This window comes from Phalacrocorax carbo, chromosome 2, assembly GCF_963921805.1.
Source record: "Phalacrocorax carbo chromosome 2, bPhaCar2.1, whole genome shotgun sequence".
In the NCBI taxonomy this organism is placed as follows: Eukaryota; Metazoa; Chordata; class Aves; order Suliformes; family Phalacrocoracidae; genus Phalacrocorax; species Phalacrocorax carbo.
This window is the reverse complement of record NC_087514.1, coordinates 129333428-129342022: the sequence shown is the minus strand read 5'-3', so window position 1 is coordinate 129342022 and position 8595 is coordinate 129333428.

Sequence of the window (8595 nt, the reverse complement as noted above, 5' to 3'; positions counted from 1 at the left end):
CTGATTTGTTCCTATTCATTTAATCCTTTGGTTTTCTGGGGTCCTGGCTGGGATTAAAGAAATGAATGGAATGGCAAACCAATGCAAAAGGAGGAAAAATAGGAAAGGGAATGACAGCACAAATACTGTGCACGACATGCATGAAAATATATCTGTATACATATATATAGCTTGTATGTGGTGAGGTTCTAATTTCTCTTCAGGGTGCCACGATTTATTTTTTCTCTTGAGTCAAAACCTCCCAGCTGAAATCATTACCATTTACTGGCCACTCGGTTGTCTGTAATCCGGTTCCAAAAGTCAGTGAGTTCTCTTGTATACTTTTAACAGCAACTGAATGTTACATATGTGAACAGCTACAGAACAGCTAGGCTGGGGAAGAGGGTATAAAATGATTGTGAAAAACTAGACTGCATTAAGACATAATTTCCAGCCTGATGTGCAAGGAATTGTGTTTAAAGAAGACATCAGCAACGCGTGTCAGTGATTATGTTATGTACTGTTTAACTACTTTAACTTTCCCTGTTTAAAAGAGAGGTAATTTTAAGGCTGTTTTGACTTTAAGACTTTTTATACGTTGTTCATAAATTCATTCAACAAGAGCTATGAAAAGCACATAATGAATTGTGGGACAACAAGGTTTTTACATAAATACTTGTATGCCAGATGGCAGGTTCCTGCTGCTCAATGAGTAAAGCACAGCATTGTTTCCAGAGCAATAACTAGAATAAGTGCTATAAATATTGTACTGCAGTGACAAACTGTTCTACTGCAGTGAAGAAGTTGGGAAGCAAATATTCAAAGGTTATTAATTTGGGGTTAAATTCAGAGAAAATAATTTATCCTCAAGCGTTGTAATTTTGTGTGGTCTTATTGACCGTTACAACTTCATCTGCGTAATAGCTGTTGAGTAATGGAATAAACACAACTGTTCCTTTGGTGAGTCCTCGTGTTCCAGTTGCTCAGTCTGTTAGTTTTATTCCAGTGGGCAGGAGGAGCAGGGCGCTAACAGGAGAGCCGTGTGTCTCCATTTTGGAGGTCTCAGTCAGTTCCAAAATGCATGCAAACTCAAACCACTCTGGCAGCTACAGGTATGTGCACTGAAAGGTGCTCAGGGGGCTTCCACTTTGAATGAACTCACCTTCTGGTTTCAGAAAGCAAAACAACCAAGAAATTGCTGAATTTCTACCTCAGGGTTTATTTATTAATATTGTTAATATTTAAGAGAAATATTTACACAAAAGAAGTATCTAAATATTTACCATCTTGGCTCTATCAAACCTTCCTTCTCCAGGCTGTATGACTGTGAGCCAGGACCTAGTCACACTCAGTGCTGTTTCAGATTTAGTGCCAAAGCAGGCTGTTATTATCACAATAAATTAGGCTAAACAAGTAAATAGCATTACATCTGTTTGGTATGCTTAAGAGAAAAATATGCATTTATCTATGAGGTACTTGCACAGAGCTTTTCTAACTTTGGGTATGTCAAAACTCTTAGAAAACAAGCCACTCTGGCCCTGCTGTTTGCATGGTTTTGCTGTCTCTTCCCTGAGGAGAGCAGGCATATGTATTGAGTGTGTTTTTCACACCTTGTTCCCTTCACCTGAAAAAGCAGCCTTTAGCAAAGAGGAAGAAGTGGAACAGGCAGTACTAGGCAACAATGGAGAATTACCAGTAAGTAACTTCCACCATCCCATGTCAATCTTTGACAACAGATGTATCTGTTCTGAAACAGGGTGACCAGGCAGTAGCCTATAACACCCACCACGACCAGTCTGCAGGTTTTGGAAGTCTGCTGGAACAGCAGTCCCAGCATTGCCCTGCAGAATGCAGCGCCGCTCCCAAACATCACAGCGCTCACATGTGTGAAGCTACGCGCCATTTACTGAGGAGGCGAGAGAAGCCTTCAGCAAGGCTGATGCTCACACAGGCAGACTTGTAACATACTGTAATGCAGCCCATCATCTAGTAGCTCGTCAGTGGCTATAAATGGTTTTAGTAAAGCTTCCCGAATGGTTTCTGTGAGCGCAACCAGAAACAAACCAGAACACGAGGATCTTTTGACATACAGGAAGTACAGCTTAAGTTGGGAACAGCTTTAACTCACTCAGTCTGTTGACTTAAATGAATCAGGATTTGGAAATTTGTACCAAGACCAAAGGAACATCCTGTCTGAGACAGACAGCAGGGGATGATGCCTTTAAAGGGCCTTGACACCCCTGACAAAACTGGCCTGAAGTGACTGAGCTTCAAGAGCCTCCTGCAATTACCACGGAAGCAAGCAAAGCCTCGTCATGAGGCACAGCAGAGTCTGGCCCAGGCTGCGACCTGTCTTGCAGCATCAGGTATTTACTGAAGAGCCCAGCATCCCAGAAAACCCAACAGTGCAAAACACCTGACCGCCCTTTTTGGCTGCTTCAGACATACCGTCTAAAGCGAACAAAAGAGCCAACTGAAGAAAACTACATTTTCAGAACTGTTACAGAAGGAGGCCCGAAACAATGCCTAAACACCACCACACACAGATTCAGTGCCTAGAAGCGCTACCTCCTCCATTTCAGTAGGTTTAAAAAAAAAAAGGTGACAAATGCCATTCCTGAAAACTCCAACTATTCACAGGTTGGAGTCAGTTATTGCTCCATGAAGTTTTGAGCTGTCAGTGGCAACGGAAGTACTTCAGAGATCCGCTGTGCTCTCCTTCCTCCCTCCGCTGGGAGAGCAGGCATAAGCAGTGCAGGGCAGACATCAGAGGCAATAATTAGTGGTAGGCTCAGCAGATCAAACAAACTCTTGGTAGAAGAGATTAGAAATGTTGAATCCAGAGGATGTCAACAGATTTTAAAGATTTTAAAGATTTTAAGAAAACCAGGCAGACAGCTTGAATAGCAAGTTTGTCATGGGATAGGAAGTATATGACAGAATAGGACGTGGATCCTGAGGTTTTGATTTAAAACTATTTAAGGTATCTAATATATTCTTTTACCATAAAAGAAGATCCAAGACCTCCATGTCTTAGGTCACAAAGCTTAAGTCAACTCCCAGGTACAATGAGAAGAAAATCGGCATGTCTGTCATTTGACAAGGCTTGGAAGCAGGGGTTTGTTGTGTTCTGTTCTGAATAGCAAAATTTCTGGTTGCTTCTATTGCAATTTTAACAAAAAAAGAGAATGTAAGGTGTTTTTCTCCTCTTTATTATTAGTGACACTAAGAAAGCTTGACAGACTCCTCTTTAGGTTCCATATTATTAAACTATATTGACAGTCAGATGGTGAAATACTGGAAGATGCCTTTCCCAACCTCAGCTTGAAAATTGCTAAAACATAGCACGGAATGGAGGAAGCTCTGTGTATCCTAATGCGAAATAACACAAGGCACCAGGGAAGCATGGATAATTTAGATGCTGCTTTATTTGAAGACAATTAACAGCGCTAAAGGGACTGGGATACTGGATTGAAAAGAGTTACAAGAAATCTTCAAGTCCCTCAAGTAAGGACATTTGTCTTCTTGCCCTGCCAGGAATGCTCAGTTGCAAGACAAGTTGCAGAGACAGGAAGAAGCCCACAGCTTGAAAATTTTAGTTGCATCTGTAACTATTTCTCCCCCAGGGAAAGGAAAACAGAACACCCTTGTGATTTTCCTGGGCTCTGGTGACTGAAAACTGAAACAAACACTCCTTCTAAGGCTGCCATTTCAGAGAGTTTTATCTCTCAGGAGCTATGTGAGGATACAGGGATCGGACTAGAGGCCTGGGTGACACAGCATCCAGCCAGGCGTTTGCTTCTCCTGTTCAGCAGTAAAACAAAGGCATTTTTGTGATTAGGCTTATAGATCATTATAAATATAACAGGACATTTTCTTCAGAATGACCAATTGTTTTGCTATTTCCAATTAACACACGGTGGTTCCTTTGCACTTAACATTCTTCAAAACATACGGATATTTAGTACAAAAAGGACTCCAGAAAAATAAAAAGCCAATGCTATCAGCTTAACAAAGAGGCCTATATCGCCTCTCTTCATATTAACACCTCAGGTTTCCACCTATAAAGGAGACCCACGTTTTATAAATTACTATCTTGTCCAATTTAGAGTCAGCCACACATTTATAAAGAAGGGTTTTAATCCGAATCTGAAAGAATTCTTCTCCAACTGTCTCATCAACTTCTGCAGCATATAAATGGATTATGAGGAAGCCATGACAAATCATTAAGAGATTACTACAAGAGGCAATAAATACCAGTCAATCTTGGATTTAAGGGTTTATATGAATTTGCTGGACCAACTTCAAGAATTTAAATACATATTTTCTCCTGATATTAAAATGGATTTTGCTGAGTTTAAATCCAGATCTACAGAAGTGATCTTAAAAATTTGAACTACTTAAGAGATTATAAAGGCCCTTCTCTCCAATGTTTTTAGTCTGATCCAACCAAGACTGGATTATCAGGAATCACCGTTATCAGGAATCACCGTTATCAGGAATCAATGCTTTTTAACCAAAAGCAGGGTGGCATTTCTTCTGGGAGGTGGGCGTGTGCCATCAGCAGAGCCACAGAGCAGGTAAAGTGGTGGGAGATGAGGAGGGTGCTCCTGCCAGCCCCTCCTGCTGCTCCTGCAGCGGCCACCAGGGAAGCCTACAGACCTCCCTCGCCCGCCCCGTGGTACACTGAGCTGAACTGCTCCTTGAACTGCTCTTTCCATAAACACTTATCCTTTTTATTTAGCTTTCAGTTTTTAAGATGTGAACCTCGCTGATCCAAACATGGAATTAAGTAGTATGGGCTCCCCAGCCACACCGAGCACTGTTAAGAATGTTCCATGATTATGCACATGAAAAAACTGCTCTCAAGTGTATGCTACACAACAGTCTTTTGTACAGCGTTCGCTGTTGCTTGCAGTCTTTCTACTGGCTTATCCTCTCATCCAGTTACAATATAATAAAGAAGATGAGCTACCAGAACATTCTGTATTTATATTACAGTTAACGAAAAAAAAAAGTGGATTATTACAGTAGTTGTTGACTTTAAATGTACGTAATCTCTGGGTAAGACAGGAAGGCTAATTCCTCTCAAAAGCAGAATTATTGCATTAAAGAATCTGTAAACATTATCTCATGCTCCTTTTTAGTGATCTTCCATATAGTTTAGGTAACAGCTTTGGGATCTTTAGTGCCTTTTGTGTAGATGTTAAAGGGAGCAAAACTTTGAAGTCATTAATTTTCAAATACTAATTTTTTTAAACCAAACATTTATTAATATCTTTAGCCTGGCAGACAAGTCAAAATTTTAAACCAGCAAAATATAACCAGAAAAAAAAAAAACTCCACCACAACCAAGATCAAAGCTTGTAAAGTGCATATTTCCAGCTCTGATTGTTCCAAATATATTTATGCGATTATTTCGGAGATATCTAGTGGTGGGGAAGTAATAAAGAGTAATAGGAGGAAACAAAAAGCAGGAGACACAGAGAGGTCAAGATTTTGTAAGAAATCACAAGAAAAATCTTTTTTGATTATAGTGGGGTCACTCAGGCCAGGGAGTGGGGGAAGACAGACTAATTCTTCATTTTCACAGCATCGAGCATTTATGCTACCACACTACATGCCAAAGGTAACAGCTCAGCCTGGGAGGTTAATACTAACGTGGCATTTTCTCCTGCAGAATTTACCCTGAGAACTGAAAAACCCATAAAACATCCCAGAAGTCAGAGTACACAGAAGGCTGAGCAGAGTCAGTAGTTGTTCTCATTCGGAAGTCCACTTGATTTCCCCCCCTGCACTCCAGGATAAAAAGGGTTTCCTTTATGCTCATGTACTGCTTCAGTGGTCCGGCCAAGGCTCACTGCTCTCCTCTCTTGGTGAAAACCCAAGAGATCGCTGGGATGAAGGTTGTAACAGTAACTGTGCCCCCTTCATCTGTGCAGAAAAGAGGAGGATTTCTTTTAGAGAGATGGAGGTTCCAATATCATCGTGCAGAAATGAACAGGCCTCCACTGAGGTATGAACACTTTTTTTTTAACACTCCCCTCCACCCCCCCCAAAAAACCCCCCACTAGCCACTGAGAGCATTGTTTGTTTTACAGAAACAAGGAACCTTCTGTTCCTTGATGTCTCATTACAAAAGTGGTCTCTGACCACAGCAGCAAATCACATTCCATTTTTGGAAGAAGACCCTATTCTAATAATAGTCCTAATTATCACTTACAAGGCACAATTACCATTCTGCCCATACTGCCAGGTAGTAAGGCAGGTTTTATGGTGGTTTGTTTTTTTTTTTTTTTAATAGGAATAACCAAATACACGCAAATTGCAATCTACAGGCTCACTGAATAAATTCTGATGATGAAATACACAAATCCCATAACTCTGAATTCTTAAATGGAATTAACATTTGTAATAAAGACAACTCTTTAGCTCTAAAAAGTTCACAAAGGTGAAAAATAATGCTACTTAATGCAGGAAAAAGGTTCTCTTCCTCAAGAGGTGGGTAGTAATAAAGTGAAAGAGGCATGATTTCTGATTGATGTAAGGAAACAGAGGTGTTCAACAGCACTGTGCTCTGCACTTGCCTGGATTCCATATCCAAATCTAACTTCCAAACCAACGCCTTCTGAGCTTTTTCTCCTCTATCACCACCCAGGTGCGCAGTGGGCATGACCAGTTCTCAGTCTCTTGCCCTGTTCCTTTCTCAAAGACAGCAGTGTCCCCTCCTATAAGCTTCCCTGTGGCTAGACACCTCCCTCTGAGGTAACAGGTCGTCCTCTTGAAGTCAAATACAAGTTAGCACAGATAACAAAGGCCTATTCATATAATCTCACAGTTCCTTTGAAACAACACAAATTGGACATTAACAGAAATACTCAATTGTTACCTTTTAAATAACAGGCATGCTACTTGGCATTCTGATTCAGATTTTCTACGAGCGTATGTGGAAAAATGGGCCTGTGCTGCTTCGACCTTTGCATTACATAGATGTAGTGAACCCCAAGACAGGTAAATATGGATCTTTTGAGCGCTGCCTGCGCACTCAGCTGAGGCACGTACGACACTTCCACACAGCCCTGTATTTTGAAAGGTTCAGAGGGAAGAAAATACAGAAATCACGATCTCCCGGAAGTCACCTAATTCTGCTCACAGAAAAACACACTGCGTGTATGAACAATGAACTCAAGCACAAATGGTTAAGAAAGTAATACTTAAAAGGAAGCCTAAAGGAACAATGAAGTAATTTAACATTTAAAATGACTTTAAATAGCTCACCTTCACTTTACAATTAAAATGCTGGCAAAGCCTTTGTGAAGTCAATTTTATGAATTGTAACAGTTCAGCAAAACGGACTTTGTCATTAATGCTTAGTAGATACAAATAACTTATTCATTAGTAGAACTCGCATTTGGGTTTTATTATACTCCGTAAAATATACAAGAATCTTGAAGTACTGAAAGAGTGCAGGTAAATACAGTATTCAAGCAGTCACTACTTCTATGTACATGCTCATTAATTCTTCAAAAAACCCACAAAATTATCAAATAGATCAAAATATTGTCCCGTGTTTCCACACTATCTTCAGAAAACCAGCTGATAATTTACAATATCATAAAGATTTCCAGTTTCACAATACAAAAAGGATAAAAAGGAAATTGGAATCAGTTTGTAGTAATTTATTTGTACTTTACCAGGACACGCAAGGATTCCTTGCATGTACATAAACAAATTCACTTGAAAAGTAACAGTTATAGTTAAAGCAGAGCCAAATAAAGTAAATATTCATATTTAACAGACAAAACTTCAATTTACTTATGTCAGTTTTTCATTCTTCAGGCAATTAAAAAACCACAGTAGTCTGTTATAAATTAAAAAAAAAACAACCTCCGGGCGAATCTGAACTACATTACAGGGACCTGTTTCTGCTGTTTATTTTCTAAACGGAGCACAACAAAGATACACAGCTCTTCCCACAGACCAGACACTGTACTTTTTTTTCTAATAGGGAAATATACTTTTAAATTCACCTCCCCCCCTTGTAACTCCAGGATTAAAAAAAAGCCATAGGGATATACAGTTTTAATCTTACATACAAATTTATGATGTAAGGAAGTGGACAAATTATTGAAAAGAATATTGAAAAGTCACAACAGGGTTATCAAGACATTTCCATTTTTTATGCAGTTTCATAGTTTTCACGTTACTCGTGTATTTTTAAATTAAAAAATCTCAACCCAAAACCCAAAAGTTAAAAATCTAAAACTGTGCAACAATTACTGCTTCCCTCCCACATCTCCCACCCCTTCCCGTTTATTACACTGTACATTTTTCACCCTGACTTCACCTTGTTAGCTGGTTTAATTTTAGTATTATAAAAGTATGACAAGTTCATTTTCATTTCTCCTAAAATAAAAAGAAAAAAAAACTTAGAAGTATATCTGCTTTCTTTCATGGTACATTTAATAGTGTCGGAAGGCTTTCAGATGATTAAAAAAAAAAAAAACAAAACATTTAAAACCAAATCTAAGCTTCTTTTCCAGAAGTAATTAATGTTTGGTTAAAACAACTTCAAATAAACTATTCCAGTTTTCACAAAAAGGTATTTAGTTTAAA